Below are 17,235 nucleotides of genomic sequence, written 5' to 3'. Positions count from 1 at the left end.
CAGAGCGATCAGACAGGTGGTTTCCTTGGGAAGTTTTGCTGTAGTTTGCGTGGAAACCATAGTTTCCATAAGTCTGCCTGGCATTTGGAGGCGATTTCCTGTCCTGCCCTTTTGGAGTTTATTTATTTACAGAGGCTGTGCCGGAGCCATGGAGCTGCCTGCAGCTGGGCAGTGTAACAGCAGCTCCTTGCGATGGCTAGTGGAAAGGTGGGGATGAGGGGTGCTAGTGCTGAAGAAGTGAGAGGACAAAGCTTTCAGCACGTCACTGGGATCTAAGGCACCCAACAGGCTGTAAGAATTGCCAACTTGTTACATTTTACAGCAGCAGTTAGAATTTTATCCTTAATTGTTTTTAGTGCAGACTTCTAGATGGGCAAAAGATGTAGAGTGGTTTGGTGACATGAAGGAGAAAAAGTAAAGAACTAAGAAATGGCTTTAACAAGTCTCTCTTGGCTTAAAAATCACATACTAAAACCAAACCCCAAAGCATAATAACACCGTCAATTTTAAAATCTAAATGGATGTTAATTTTGTAGGTAGCTTTACTTTTAGGATCTTATATTCTAGTGCAATGCTGTATGTTTTGGTAACAAACATTGGGCAGGGAGTGTGTGTGTGTTTAAACCCTATTTATAAGGGTGTCTTTAAAAAAGAATGAAAGCATTTTTGGTGTTCTTAGCTTCTGTAAATTCTTGTTTTTAAAAAAATCTAAATTTTCAGACATATTTGACCCCAAGACTTACTGTACTTTTAAGCATCCACAATGTTCACGCCACAATTAGGAATTAAATGGAAATATAAGTATATCCTTTCACTGACTTGCTCCATAACATGATGTAAATGGTTAAAAGAAATCCATCAAAACTCTGCTAATGCAATGTGCTTTTGTACTTACAACAAATGGAACAGTCTCCCACTAAATTTATATCCAGGAGGGAAAGGCTGGCTTGTGGTTAAGGCACGGATTGTGACTCAGGAGACTTGGATTTAGCTCCCAGCTCTTCCTGTGTGACCATGGACTTGCTTCATTTTCTGTGCCTCAGTTCCTTCTCTGAAAATGGGTTTAATAATATTTCCTTACCTCTTGGGCATGCTGCAGGGATAAATCTATTAATATTTCTGAGGCACTCATGATATTCTGGTGAGGGACCTGTGTAAGTAGATATAACTGAAATTGCATTTCCCTCTTGTCTATACTCAAACGGGATAAAGAAACATCATCAAATGGAAATCCTCCTAGGGACTTTAGGAGGCCATTGAAGTCTGTAAATTCTTGTTTTGTTTGGGCCTGAACTTGCAGTCATTGCACATGGAGGTTAAGGACTGCTGGGTCAGTGATGAGAGCAGCCTCGAGACCTCCTGGAACAGAACACTGTATCGGGGGAGGGGGGTGAACGGGACACCTAGACTTTACTAGTAACTGTGCAAAACCTTACTCCCAAGCAAAGCCCTTTAGAAGGAAGTCTTGCTGTTTCAGTATTCCAGCAGGGATTAAGGAATGTGTCAGACTTGTGGATTTGTTTATTGTTGGCACAGATGTTAAATTCAAGGATTTGGACACCTTTCTGGATTCCTTTTTGCAATAGTTTAGAAGCTTGCAGATGAAGAAAGATGGCGCTACCCTTTCCCAGGGCTATCGTGGCTTTATCTTATGTTGTAGCTAACAGCATAAAAAGATAAAAGAATAATAATAATCCAACACTAGGAAGCATTACTCTCTCCTGAAGATTCTCTGCTACTTTACAACCTACATTGCAGATCCTGAATCACAGATAGCTGAGAAGGCTGAGAAGGACAAAGTTATGTTGTCCATCTCCCAGCTAGCTGGAAATTTGTTACACCTTGCAGTATTCTTGAGTATTCTCCCTGAGATTCAGGCAGCAACTAAGCAAGCCAAAGACTAGATTGAAGCTGACTAGGTAGAAGGCGCACATTTTTAACAGTGCAGATAACTAACCATTGGAATGGGTTGCCAAGGGATGTGGTGTATTCTCTGTGTCTTGGAATCTTTAAATCAAGACTGGAAGTCTTTTGGAAAGATACACTCTAGTTCAGCCAGAATTTATGGGCTAGCCGCTAGATGCATAACACAAGCTTTGGAATGTCACCCAGGGATTCCTGCAAGAGGTCAGACTAGATGATCATAATGGCTTTAAAATCTATGATTCCTCCTCCCCTTGATGGCCCAATTTGCTGTCTTTATTGAGACGACACTCCTGCCGAAAGCTGCCGGTAACACGACTTAATTTAATAGCTCTTACACTCAAGCAAATATAAAGTTGAATGGTAACGTCTGTATGAGTTGATATAGCCTGCTATAGAGCATCCTGTGACTTAACAACATGTTCTTTTACTACTTGTAAATGACACTGTCTTCCTATTTTATGCCCTCCAATTTTGTGTTTATGGGGAGGTATCTCTGCTGCAGCAGATTGCTGCCATGAATTATCTATCACATCTCCTTTGCTCATCCTCAGCACTAATTTCACAAACTCTCTTTACAATGGAGTGGGCCCAATCCTCCCATTGAAACCCATGGCAGGGCTCCCTTTGACTTTAATGGGAACTAGGGTGACCAGACGTCCTGATTTTATAGGGACAGTCCCGATATTTGGGGCTTTTTCTTATAGAGGTGCAAATTACCCCCCACCCCCGTCCCAATTTTTTGCACTTGCTATCTGGTCACCCTTATGGGAACAGGACGGGAACCCTTTTTTGTGTACTAGCTTTTCAAATTCGCTGCAGGCCAAACGCTTCCTTCTGGTTGTGGGAGTGGAGGGGAGGCTGAAGCCATGGGTCTCAGTTGGGAGGGAGAGGGAGAGAGCGAAAGCTGCAGACTATTCCCCCCTGGGTAAGGGTAAGCCTTGTCTGTGGGAGCTCGTGGGGCTTCAGCCAAATGGGTAAGGCAGGGACTGCTGGAGCAAAAAGGAGTAGAGGAGCAGCTGGACTGCACTGTATTCTTTTCCCCCTTCAAGCCCATAGGCCAAGCCAGTGCCTGCTACTGCTCTGTGCATGTACAAGTGCAGTGGCTCCACTCAGCTCTGCATGGCTCCAATGACCCCTTGTTTCCAGAGAATCTTCCACAATGGACGGTCCCTGGAGCTCATGGGGAAGAAGGGGAGGTTCTGTTGAGCCAACGTCCACACCTACCTTTACCCATAATGTCTAATGGAACGTGGACCAGGCTGTGCGAGATTAACTAATGGGCGGGGATACAGCTGTGGCTCATTCAATGGCAGGACTTGCATACAAACTTATTAGTTGACTCTTGTCCTGTAATTGGATCCATGTGTGTGGAAAGGTCAGTGGAGCTCAGCATGTGTATCAGAGCCCTCCTGCATAGTTCTGATGGCTGGATTGTGGACTTGCGTGGTAAATTTTGGGGGGCAGAGACCGTGGGTGAAATCCTGGCTCCCCTGCAGTCAATGGGAGCTTTGATACTGACTTCAGTGAGGCCAGGATTTCACTCCTTAGCTTGGGTACTGTGTATATGTACAGCACCGAGCACCATGGGGCTCTGAATGGAATCTTTGGGCACTACTGAAATACCAGTACTACCAGGGCCTCCCAGAGGATTCAGGGGGCCTGGGGTGTTCGGCAGTGGGGGGCCCCCGCTGCCGAAGACCTGGCACTTTGGCGGCGGGTCCCGGGGTGTAAGGACCCCCTGCCGTCGAATTGCTGCGGAAGATGCTCCGGGGGCCCGGGCCCTGCAAGAGTTTTCCGGGGCCCCCAGAGCGAGTGAAGGACCCTGCTCCAGGGGCCCCAAAAACTCTCGTGGGGGCCCCTATGGGGCCCAGGGCCTGGGGCAAATTGCCCCACTTGCTCCCCCCTCTGGGCGGCGCTGAGTACTACTAATATTACTAAAAAGTGGAAAGAGTTGGCTGAGAAGGGGAAAAGACTGGAGTGGACTCCTGCTGGGCAGCGAATGCATTGCTCTACTCTACCATGGAAAGGGGAGGGGAACTTGGTGGGCAGTTTTCAGTGCTGATGACGGAGGGACCTTGCCTTTGACAGGTCTGTTAGTGTTAGCAATTACCAGGATGTACAAGCAGTGGTTAAAGTAGATTGGAACAGGAGAGGGAGCTCTCAGGGCATCAGTCACAGGGGTTGGGGAGCTGGGAGGAAGCACTGCTTACACAAGCCTAATGTAGCTCCCTCTGTTTTTAGCAAAGGAGGGGCAGCTGTGCTCCCCTCCCTCCCCCGCCCGATTCCCCTTACTTTAACCTGCTGTATACTGAGAAATATTAGTCATTATCTTTGACTTTATTATTAAGCCTTAAGATGTGTGTGGTTTTTTTAAATCTAAATATTGCCGGCCATACTGTGCCATTGATTTTTTCTTTTTAAGTCAAACTCCCCACTGAAATCATTAAAGCTTAAAAATTGATGGTACAATATCGCCTTTTATTAGCAACATAACTTTCTTTTTTAATCAACACGAAAGGGCAGTCTAAGCTCAGATTTGTGTTCCGCATCTCTGCAACACTCAGACAATGCCCCCTCCTCCGCATAGCAGCTCCATAGCTGTCAATGCAGCTTTACAAGGCTATTCTTTAAGAAAAACATAAAGAAGAGAATCAATGTCTGCAAGGTCCCCTTTTCTCCTCTTCCAAGGCCCTAGAGTGTGGAGAATGGTTCTGTGTATTGTTTTAAAATGAAAATAGGTGAACATTGACTTTAGTGGTCTATTATTTGTTATGTCTCTCGCTGCTCATGCAGAGACAGAGTTTCTGGTAGGAATGAACTTGCTATTTTAGTAACAGTAGCATTTTCCTCAAGGGAATCCCTCAGGGTTGGCCATTATGGTGTGGTACTGTAGCTCAGTAAAAAGATGGATTAGCTGGATGGATCTCCTCAGATGTGATTCTTTCCAAATGGCAGGTTTCAGCTATTTATGCCTGCACCTGTTATAATACTTAGCACTTATATAGTGCTTTGCATGTTCAAAACCTTGCACATTCACTAGTTAATCAACTCCCTGAGAGGTAGGTATATATTAGTGTCCCTTCTCAGCTGGGATTATCAAGGTCCAGTGTTGCCAACTGTTGTGATTTTATTGAGTCTTGTGATATAGTTGATTTTTTTTATTTAAAGCCCCCACTCCTGGAGTCAAGTGAGCACATCAGAATCTCAGCTTTTAATTTTTTTAAAAAATGAGTGTCTAGCCACAGAAAAGCTTGCAAGTGTGACCTGAGTGCACCCCAAAGGCTCAGAAGCCAGAAGACAAATAAAAAGAGCCCAAAATGTATTTTTTTCAAGTCTTCTGATTTCTGAGGTGGGGAGATTGGAGTCCCGAGGGTCACATAGCTAGTCGGTGCCAGAGTGGGGATTAGAAATCATGAAGATTAATTTCTGTGTGGCCTTGGCCAAGTCATTGCTGCTCGCTGCCTCAGTTTCCCCAGCAGTATAAAGTGTGTGTTGGGTTCCTAACTCTCACTGCTACAGTTATGTCAGTGCTTCACAGTTTCCTTGCCCTGCCACCTGAACTGGCTCCTGCACCCCACTGTTTTCAGGGCTCCTATTCTTCTGCTGGGGGGCGGGTATGGAATACCTCCACCCTGAAATGCCTTCCTGCCCACACCTGCTCTTCCATAGCGGGAGCAAGAAAATCCGCCTTTGAGGTGATTGATGCAGCCATTCTTTCAAAGCAGGTGGAACTGCAAGAGAGATTTGCTCTCCCTCCGTGGATAGCAGCACTGGTTTCAGGCCTAACTTGCAGCTGGGGGAAATGCTGCCCCTTCCGGTGGATAGTGGATGTGCTGTTTGCTTAGTTATCCTGTAGGAAAGTGGTGCTACTGTGAAGATAGCTGCTCCCACGCTATCCCCTTGGAATTGTGGGCTGTTTGGAATGATGTTCAATGTTAGGGCCTGATCATATTCAGCACCCTTAACTCCCTCTGATGTTGGCAGGAGGGGAGAGTTCTCAGTGCTTCTCAGGATTCGGGCCTCGGTTTGCGATCTCTACAGAACGACTGTTAATTCCTGTCACTTTATTAGCACCTGGCTGTGAGCACAGTGGGCTGATAACTCTGATCTGGCTGAGCCACGTGCAGAACTACATGAGGTAGAGCAAAGGTGGCCTTAATTATGCAGTGACTTGTGAGCTGGAGACCAGCTTGGCTCCTGGTGCCGCTTAAAGTAGAGGTGATTAAGGAGAACGTGGACCCAATTGTGCAAACCTCGCTTACTGCTGGGAGTAACCCTTACTCATAGGAGTGCTCTGCCACTGCCTTCAATGGGACTGTTTGGGGGAATGCATGTTTTTCACAAGGCTATGGCTTGTAGGATTGGGCCCTGTGTGAGAAATTCCTCCTTCAGAATGGAGGAATGCACACAGTATAAAATCTGGGGACTATTTCACTGCCGATAGGCACGTGCCCCTACAATCTGTAATTATTATACAATACATCCAGACTGGGAATAAGGCATAAGTGTTCAACAATGAGGGTAATTAACCACTGGAACAACTTAACAAGGGCTGTGATGGATTCTCCATCACTGGCAATTTTAAAATCAAGATTGGAAAAGGTCTGCTCTAGTTCAAACAGGAATTATTTTGCAGGAAGTCAGACTAGATGATCACACTGGTCCCTTCTGACCTTGGAATCTGAATCACACTCTGTTACTGAAAATTGCAAAGGCATAAAGCAAGAATGGGGCTTGCCTAAGCCAGGCTGTCTGGAAAACTAATGAAAAGTGTGGTGATGGCTTAATCAGAGTGACTCTCTCTTATCTCTGTGGTAGGTAAATCTCCTAATAATGTTACTGCACTTTTTACAAACAAGAAGAAATAAAAGTAAAGATGCTGGAGGTGTAGAGTTTTTTATCATCACATTTTTAGGACTGTTTTTTCTACAGCCATAGCACCTGATTACACAGATGGGTGAGTAACTTTACTCTGGTGAATAAAGGCATGTGTGTGTTTGCAGGCTTGGGCCTGCAATAAGTATGGGGGGAGGTCAGAAAGGGATTTTTGAAAGTACCTAAGTGACTAAGGAGCACAGGTCAATGGGAGTTGGGCACCTAAATCACGTTTGAATATTGCATCTCTCTCTCTATATGTGTGTGTGTATATATATATATATATATATATATATATATATAAAGCAGGATGAGATTTTCGTGTCTATAGGAGTCAGATGCACAAGTCCATTGACTTTGAATGGGAGTTGGGTACCTAACTTCCTTAGGTGGCCATGGAAATCTTATCCTATTATAAGGAAAAGGCAGAATGAATTCTCCAAAGACTTATTGCTCACCTGTGATGGGTTTACTGCCCACTCTTCAGTTGCTTGCTGGAAACAAAGTTTCTTACCCCAAGTCAGAATAAGCCAGAGATTTCACATTTCTTGGTCAAAATCTGCTGACAAAGGCACTTTTGAAGACAAAGTGAAACTGAGGATTTTAGAAACGAGGCCGAGGAACATAAATATAACTTTCAGCTACTTTTAAAAGTTCAACGCCCACATTTGCAAACATGGGTGCTTACAGCTAGGCACCTAAATCCAGATTCAGGCTTCTACATGAAAGTGGCCTGATTTCTTTTCTTTTCATAGGTGCTAAGTACCCCCAGCTCCTAAGGGACTCAGAGAGAACCGTGGGTGCTCACACCTTTGAAGATCAGGTCATTTATATTTAGGTGCCTACACATGGCTTTAGAAGCCTAAAGTTAAGTACCTAAGCTTGAAAATGTTGTCTAGTGTTTCCTCGTTTACTGCCAGACCATACTCACATTTGCAGTTCTGCCATTCTCCATCACCCGTCATTTAGATGAGATCCACTGGAACAGACGTTTAGTGACAGAACAGGTGTATTCAACTAGAAGTACCTACTATCATTGTTTTATTCAGTGTTTGTACAGTGCCTAGCACAACTGGATCCTGGTCTGTGACTGGGGCTCCTAGGTGCTAGGGTAATACAATAATAATAATAATTAATACTTTATTGCAGTAAAATGGACAGTTCTTACTAGCATACCTCACATGGGTGCTGTGAGCCTTAATTAGTCTTAGCAAAATATTTGGGATGATCAGATATATCATGCTACATACATGCAAACTATTATGGTTATTGGTTTAAAAAAGTATCCAGGAAGCTTTTTAAGGGCCAGATCCAAGACCCATTGAAATCAGTGGAAGGGTTAGGGTTAGGGTTAGGTGTTGGATCACGTCCTAAGGGTACGTTTACACTGCAAAAAACACTCCCCTTCCCCCCCATAGCAGCGAGTCTCAGAGCCTGGGTCTGCAGACGTGGGCTCACAGGGTTTGTGCTGCAGTGCTAAAAATAGCAGTGTAGTTGTTCCTGCTCAGGCTGGAACATGGGCTCTGAAGCCTGGCAAGAAAGGTGGGTCTCAGATCCTGAGCTCTAGACAGAGAGGGAATCTCTACACTCCTATTTTTAGCAGCATAGGGTGAGCCTCAGTCTCTAGACTCAGGCTCTGAGACTCGCTCCCACAGGTTTGGTTGGGTTTTTCTGTTTTTGTTTTCGCAGTGTAGATGTACCCTAAGTGTCTGACCTTACACATGAAGAGCAATAGCCTATGTTAATTTCAGGTAATGGAAAGGAGGAAAACCGTCTAATCATTAGAATTGGGAAGTTACAGGATTATTGGCTGTCACGTGTGATTCTGTGACAGAGTGCTGGGCAAAAGTACCTGAACCGGCACTCTGGTCACTGCAGCTTGAATTAATTACTCCAGAGCAGACCTCATTAAGAAGAGCCGTGCCTAACTGAGGAGAACTAAAGAGGCTAATTAGACATTTAGGGGATGATACAAAAGGCACAGGAAGGAAATGGGATGGGTGGAAATTGAGGGATTGCTCTTCCCTGCTTGCTTCAGGAGCGGAGGACTCCCCAGGACTGTAGGTGTAAGGCTGTAAGACTCCCTAGGACTGTAGGTGTAAGGCTAAATAATGTACAAGAGTGGTGGAAACCAATATTGTAAATAAACTGCACGGGGTGTTTTACCAGCAAAAAGGTCACTGAGCTGTTTGTGAACTTGAGCAAAGGCAGGAGCGAGCAGGCCCTGCCACACGCTGATATAATGCATTGTTTGTTTTTTCATTGATTTGTTTTAAATTAAATCATACTAACTCTCCTAACAAAATAAAGAATAGGCCTTAGCCTGCATTCTTTCCATGCATGCCACTCCCACTGAAGGCAATGGGAATTCAGCATGCTTTTGGACAACAAGGCATATTTCAATGCTTTGTACTTCTACAGTGCTTCCTATCTGAGACTCTCAAAGTGTTTTGCAAGCATTAGCTGTGGTGCCAGATCTCCTGATTTATCCTGAGTCTTGTAACATTCGATGGTTTTCTTGAGGCCCCAACTCCTGAAGTCATGGAAATATGAGAATTTCAGCTTTAATTTAAAAAAATAAAGTTTGTAGCCCTCATGGCTGTAGAGAAAATCTTGAAAATGTGATCCCAGTGTATCTCAAAGGTATAAAAAACAGAAGGTGGAAAGAACCTAACCTATACTATTAAATTTTGTTGGGGTTTTTTAAGCCAATTTCATGATTTTTGAATGTTTGAGTTTAGCAATACTGCATTAGTAAAGCTTTGTCATAACTCTTTCAGGCACTATTCTAGCAATTTTACAGATTGAGAAGACTCGGGTTCAATGGTGTTAAAAGGGCTTGATTCTGTGAGGTGCTCAGCATCCTCAACACCTCACTTAGGCTCAGGCACTAAGATTTTCAACGCTTGGTGCCTCAATCCATATTTAGGCACCTAAATACAAGTGGCCTGAGTTTCAAAAGTACTGAAATCAATGTAAACAGATGAGTGCTGAGCACTTTGGAAAATCAGGCCACTTACGTTTAGATGCCAAAATACGAATGTAGGAGCCTAACTTCTGGCTCATGTTTTTGAAAATCTTAGTCAAAGTGAGTTGCCCCAGGCAATTCAGGGAGGCTGTGGAAGAGGTAGGAATGGAACCCAGACTACATGACAGCCCAGACTGTGTTTTTACCACAAGACCACTCTTTCCCTCTTAGGGCTTGTCTACACTTAAAATGATACAGCAGCACAGCATCAGGCTGGATACTGCCTACACCAGTGGGGGAGAGGGGGCGGGTTTCTCCCGTCGCTGTAAGTAAATCCACCTCGCCGAGAGGTGGTACAGTATCTAGTTTGATGGAAGAATTCTTCTGTCGACTGAGTGCAGTCTACATGGGACTTAATTTGCTTTAACTGTGCTGCTCAGGGATGTGGATTTTTTTGCATCCCCACCGTGACATTGCTATGCCGATGTAATACTTTAATTTAGACCAGGCCTGAGTGAGGAGTTTCTGTTCTCCTCTCCCATAAGCACGGACAAAGAACAACCCCAAGCTTATACTATTTTCTCCAGGCAAGATTCTCGTAAGCTGTTATTTTAGGTACATTGTTTGTTTGTTTGTTTGTTTTTCAAACGAGATAAGTTTTCATTGTGTTTGAAAAGCTCTGGGGTTTCCTTTCCCCTCCCCCTCCTGGATAGACTTTTATAGACTCTGGCTATAAAAACGGGGAGGCTCCATCCAGGAAGTATTAGAATATAAAAGGAAATATTTCAGTTCTGTAGTGAATGAAGCTTGGCAAGTCCAGAGAGGATGTGGAGAGAAAGGGGGCGGGGGGGGGGGGGGGGAAAGTGGCAGGTGTGTTTAGAGGGAAGGGCGTGCCATCAAATATATTTTAAGCTCTGGAAGTTCTCATTTTACTGCACTCTGGAGAAAAGAGGTTTGGTTGCTTTTTTTTTTTTTTTATCCTCTAGTGACACACTTTAAGAGACAACACTAGCTGTTCTTTTAACTTGTTTCAACTCATCGAATTAATCAGAGCCTAGTTTATCTCTTGCGCTTTTTCGAGGGAGATGCCCAAGGTTTATTTAACAAAGAGCTCTTGCGTTACAGAACAAAAGTTTGCATTTTTGTAGGAAATAGTGTTTGGGGAAATATCCTACCCATAAGTAGGGTGACCAGACAACAAATGTGAAAAATCGGGATGGGTGGGGAGTGATAGGAGCCTATATAAGAAAAAGACCCCAAAAAAACGGGGCTATCCCTATAAAATCGGGACATCTGGTCACCCTACTCATAAGGCGGCCCGCTTCCTCTGCCGGATCCCGAGGGAGTGGCTGCAAAGGACCTGGGTTACAAAGGAAGGCTTCAAAGAGCAAGATGAAATGAGCAACTCAGCCGGACGGGGGGAGGTTTGGAGTTAGGGCACTGCTCCTGTTGAAGCTGATGAGAAAACTCCCAGGGAGCAGGATTGGGCCCTAAGGCTTTTGTTAAAGAAAAACTGTATAAGGGAAGCCAAATGGAGTGCAGGATGCTCAGCACCTGGCAGGACCAGGCCCAAAGATGGAGGGAACCAGCTGCTTGTTCTTACCTTCAAGTAGGAGAATCGCGTTCCAATGTTTAACTCTTTGACATTCAGAGTACTGCATGGGCTGATGACGTATGATCTGCCCATCCACACAGACTAAAACCACACCGGGGGAAGAGTGGGGGAGGGGATTTGGCCAATGTGAGTAATATGCAGGATGTTGGGAAGAGATTCTCTAGTGTGCAGAGAGCAATTATCCTAATGAGGACATAGCTGGAGAGCCTCTTTTTCAGTGACTGGGTTCACAGAGCGCCTTGCAGAGGGGTGGACTCATGCTTGTATCATAATGCTGTTGCTTTCATAACATAGATTAATATGTTGATGCAATAACACAGTACAGGCATCTCAATATGGCAGGATTTTGGGGCATTCTGACTCCCTAGTCTCTCTACTTGAAATATGGACTCCATGCCAGTCACCTGTGGAAGGACGGTCTTATGGTTAATGTATTGGATTTGTACTCAGGAGCTCTTGGTTCAGTTTCTGGCTGTGCCATAGCCTTCCTATATAGAATCATAGGGGACCTCAGAAGGTCAATCTAGTCCAACCCCCTGCTCAAAGCAGGGCCAATCCCCAGACAGATTTTTACCCCAGTTCCCTAAGTGGCCCCCTCAAGGATTGAACTCACAACCCTGGGTTTAGCAGCCCAATGCTCAAACCACCCAGCTATCCCTCTCTCTCTTTTTTCTGGGCTCAATTCTCCATCTGTAAAATAGAGATAATCATACTTCCTTTTTCTGTCTTCTCTAATTACATTGCAAGCTCTTCAGAGCAGGGACTGTCTCTTACTATTTGTGGGGATGGTGCCTAACACAACGTGGCCTCAATCTTGATTGGCACCTCAAGTTGCTACTGTAATACAAATAAATATTAATGAAGTAGCATTCAACAGAGCAATGGGTTGAAGATCTTACATTTACAGAGGGGCTTTCATCAGAAATGATGCCAAAGTGTTCACATAGGCATGAAATGCTGCTGCCAGCACTGAAAGGTAGCCATCTCTGGGGTGGAGGGCAGCTGCTACCTAACACAACAGCGTAGGACCTAGAGTATAGAACACTGCATCTGCTTGAAATGGTAGGACGAATGTAGTTCAACCCATGTAATTAAGCAGATTGGAATTTGACCAGGCTACTACTGCTAATACCCAATTCCTGAGATAAGTGTCACAGGATCTTTATTGTCTGCCGGTGGGCATGACATTGATTTTATGGATCATCTGAAAGTTTTCACATTCTGCAGCATAGTGATCCCTGCAGGGTCTTTGGGCTCCTGAGTGGCATGCTGCCATATAAAGTGTGGCATATTGTCATTTGGTACTGACTGACAGGGCAAAGTGCTGCCTTCTGAAGTGCCATCAGCCCTTCCTGTAGGTCTTGGGTTTTCCCCATATAGTGCATACCTGATTTACCTCTGCTTAGCTTCTGCAATCTGGGGCAGTCACAACTCTCTGTCTCTATAGTAGGTCTGATCTGTCTTCTTGTAAAAGGGATAGCTGTGCAATTTGCAACAGCCCTTAGCAGCCGGTCTAACATATGTACAGTGAGGGGGAATTGGTTTTAATGCCCAGTTTACTTAGGGCAAGTCTCCACTAGAAACACTATAGCGTCTGCACTGCAGCTGGGCCGCTGTAGTGTAGACACTTACACAGTGATGGAAGGGGGTTCTTCCATCGCTGTAGTAAATCCATCTCTCTGAGTGGTGGTAGTTAGGTTGACAGAAAAATTCTAATGGTGTGTGTAACTGGGATGTGGGTTGGATTAATTATATTGCATAGGGTGTGAAATTTTTCACCCTCAAATTTGCATTTCCTTTTTTTGTAGCTATTTGACTGTAGTATTGTCTAGCCTAATGTATTAATTTTTATTTTACAGTTGTGCTTGGGTGTGGAGGGAGGGGATATGGCCATGTGTGAATGCATAACTTCTGGTGTTAAACACTAGCTGCGTTCCACTCCAGAAGCAGCTGCAGGAATATTGGGTGGAGGGATTCTTGTTCCATAAACAATTCATAGAGTGGTTTGGGATCTCTTGCTATATAAATCCAAATTACTATGTCCTGCTTTCAAATACAAGCTACTGAGTAATCACACAAGTAAGTACTTATTCTCCCCATAATGTTTATAACAGCCTCATAAAGAAAGAGACAGACTTGATGGTATTAATGGAGACCATGTGGTCCAGTTGCATGCTCTTACACAGAAGGTTAAAACAGCTGTAAATGGACTCTTATACAGCAACCTGATCAAAAGGGCAGGCAAAGAGAAGACTGTTTTTTGTTTTTCATTGTATTTTTTTTTTTACATGGGCTGGCTTTATGATAAACACAAGATTAAAATGAAAACCCCAAAGTAAAAATAAAAAAGGGTGGGCAGGAACACAGTGACCTCAAGTAGACCATAAATGGGCTTGAGGTTAGAGTCCCAAAGGGCCTGAGACACGAAAGTCTGCAACTGTTTACAGTTTAAGGATTAAATTTCCTCTCTTGGCTTCCAGAAGTCAATCTCTGTGACATGAAGAAGGATATGAAAGAAAACATTCTGGGTATTCATTGTCACTTTTAAGCATGCTGATTGTCAATGAAATAGAGGAGAAGAGAAACATGACTGATGATAGTCACTTAAGTTGCTCAGTAGGGATTTGTAGCTGGCATTATTACTGCAGTGCTGTCTGCCCACAGTGCTATAGTTGAGATCTGTCAGCATTTCCATTATAAATCTCTATTTTCAGATGTTCGGAACCTGATGGCAAAATTTCTGTCCAGGCTGAAATTTGGTAGAGGAGACCTCAGTTGGCTATCAGATTTCTCCCCCCCCCCCCCAAAAAGGGGGGGGGAGTCATTTTTAAGTTGTATAAACGCAAAAGTCAAAGGACTACATACATCCTGCTAATCTTTCTCATGTGAATTGACTCTGATCAGTGATGACTAGTGAACAGAACTTAAATGAGTGTCATGGATTTTGCTGCTGTCTTGTAACTTCTTTTACATGAAACTTCAGGCATGCAAACCCTTCTTGCTGAATGTATTAAAAAGTAGGCAGCTGAGAGATGGAACTTAAAATGAGGAATGAAAATGGAATGAAAATTAACTAGTAACTTCATTTCTTTAGAGTTTTTTTTTTTACTACCATATTTCAAATTTTGGGTCCATAACATGCATGTAAATGCACAGTTAATGATACACATTCATAACCTATATTTGATGTATCATAATGTATATTGTAAATGTGGTTATGTACATTTATACACATGCACCTACACTCGAGCATACAGGTATGTGCAAAATATTGTAAATTCAATATTAAAGTTGCAAATTTAAAATCACAAAATAGTAAAGAAATATCAAAAATTAAGGTTCCGATAACAACATTAACTTGACCAAATTGCATATCTTCTGTATTTTATAAGGAATACATTTTATGACATAACTTCAATATATTAAGCTATACATTTAACAAAAAGAAAAAGCCAAGATAATCTTGATTTTTTGTGTTAACTATGCAATTTTAATATTGCATTTGCAGATTTTTGCATTTGTGTGTGTATAATATAATATATAAGTGCATGTGTGTATAACATTGCATTAATGGAGTTTTTTTATGTAATTTCATAGGCTTTTAAAAAGGAAAAAAATAAAATAAAAATGCCCATGCCTAATAAAGTTAGTATATTAACAGTCTTTGTTTAGAAGTTGCATATCTTTGTATTACCCAGGTCCTCTCTTCCACTGTTGCCATCATTCAACTAACTTTGACTCTGATGTTTTCTGTCTCATATTATAGCCCAATCTTGCAAACACATGTTGTGTGCGTACAAGGATTTCACTTCCATGTCCCGTTGATTCTAGTATCATGTCTTTCAATTGTAGGATCTTTGGGGTCGTGTGTATGGGGTGGTTCCAAAAGCCATTGACTTCAGTGGACCTTGGATCAGATCATATAAAAAAATGCCACCAGATTTTGGGTGCTGTGTAAATCATAAAAAAGCATGAGCAAAAATGATCAGGAATGCAGTCTCCTTGAGAATCAAAGCCAACAAACCGTTTAGGCCATCAGAGGAGAGAGATCATATGCAAATCCAATACTCTCCAGAGTTGCTTCATTTCTATCCCACAGATTATGCATAATCTAGCAAATAAAAATCTTTAAAGGATTCATCTAATGAAGAAGCATCTAGATCCTCTTCCAGATTTTCAACAGCAACTATATTAAGCCTCTCCAGTTCTTCTAGGGTTCTTATAATAAGAAAACAGAACAGGCCAAAACCAAAAAAAAAAGCCCAAAACTCAAATCCACCCTTGAAGCAGTCTAAAATAACCAAGAGTTTACATGTGAAAAAAGGATGTTCTTGTGGTAATTCCTCATCTGGAAAGTGGGGATAATCTTGCTTCCTTTCTCACACCCTCTGTCTGTCTTGTCTATTTAGATTGTAAACTCTTTGGGGCAGAGACTGTATCAATGTGTATGCAGAGTGCCCAGCACAATGGGGCCTTGTGTTCAGTTGTGGAATGATGTATGCTACAGTAATATTTAGGGCTGTCAATTAATCGCAGTTAACTCACACGATTAACTCAAAAAAATTAATTGCGATTAAAAAAAGGCGATTAATCACACTGATAACAATAGAATACCAATTGAAATTTATTAAATATTTTTGGATTTTATTGTTTTCAATTACGACCCAGAATACAAAGTGCACAGTACTCACTTTATTTTTGATTACAAACATATGCACTGTAAAAATGATAAAATAAATAATATTTTTCAATAATATTTTTCACCTCCTACAAATATGGAAGTGCAGTCTCTTTATAGTGAAAGTGTTGGTTAGATAACTCCACTCAAAAACAAAACAGTGTAAAACTTTAGCACCTACAAGTCCATTCAGTCCTACTTCTTATTCTGCCAACTGCTAAGACAAACAAGTTTGTTTACATTGGTGGGAGATACTGCTGCCTGCTTCTTATTTACAATATCACCTGAAAGTGAGAACAGGCATTCACATGGCACTTTTGTAGCCGGCGTTGTAAGGTATTTACATGCCAGATATGCTAAACATTTGTACGCTCCTTCATGCTTTGGCCACCATTCCAGAGAACGCGCTTCCATGCTGATAATAATGCTTATTAAAAAAATAATGCGTCAATTAAATTTGTGACTATACTTCTTGGGGGGAGAATTGTATGTCTTCTGCTCTGTTTTACTCACATTCTGCATATATTTCATGTTATAGCAGGCTCGGATGATGACCCAGCACATGTTTGTTTTAAGAACACTTTCACAGCAGATTTGACAAAAGGCAAAGAAGGTACCAATGCGAGATTTCTAAAAATAACTACAGCAGTCAACCCAAGGTTTAAGAATCTGAAGTGTTGTCCAAAATCTGAGAGGGATGAGGTGTGGAGCATGCTTTTAGAAGTCTTAAAAGAGCAACACTCTGGTGCGGAAACTACAGAATCCAAACCACCAAAAAGAAAACCAACCTTCTGCTGGTGGCATCTGACTCAGATGATGAAAATGAACATGCGTCAGTCCGCACTGCTTTGGATTGTTATCAAGCAGAACCCGTCATTAGCAAAGAAGCATGTCCTCTGGAATGGTGGTTGAAGCATGAAGGGATATATGAATCTTTAGTGCATTTGGCATGTAAATATCTTGCAGTGCCAGCTACAACATTGCCATGCTGAACGCCTGTTCTCAGTTACAGGTGATATTGTAAACAAGGAGCAGGCAGCATTATCTCCTGAAAATTGTAACCAACCTTGTTTGTCTGAGTGATTGGCTGACCAAGAAATAGGACTGAGTGGACTTGTAGGCTCCAAAGTTTTACATAGTTTTATTTTTGAATGCAGTTTTTTTGTACATAAT

The sequence above is a fragment of the Mauremys reevesii genome, linkage group 6, assembly GCF_016161935.1.
Source record: "Mauremys reevesii isolate NIE-2019 linkage group 6, ASM1616193v1, whole genome shotgun sequence".
NCBI lineage: Eukaryota > Metazoa > Chordata > Testudines > Geoemydidae > Mauremys > Mauremys reevesii.
Note: the sequence above shows the minus strand (reverse complement) of the source record.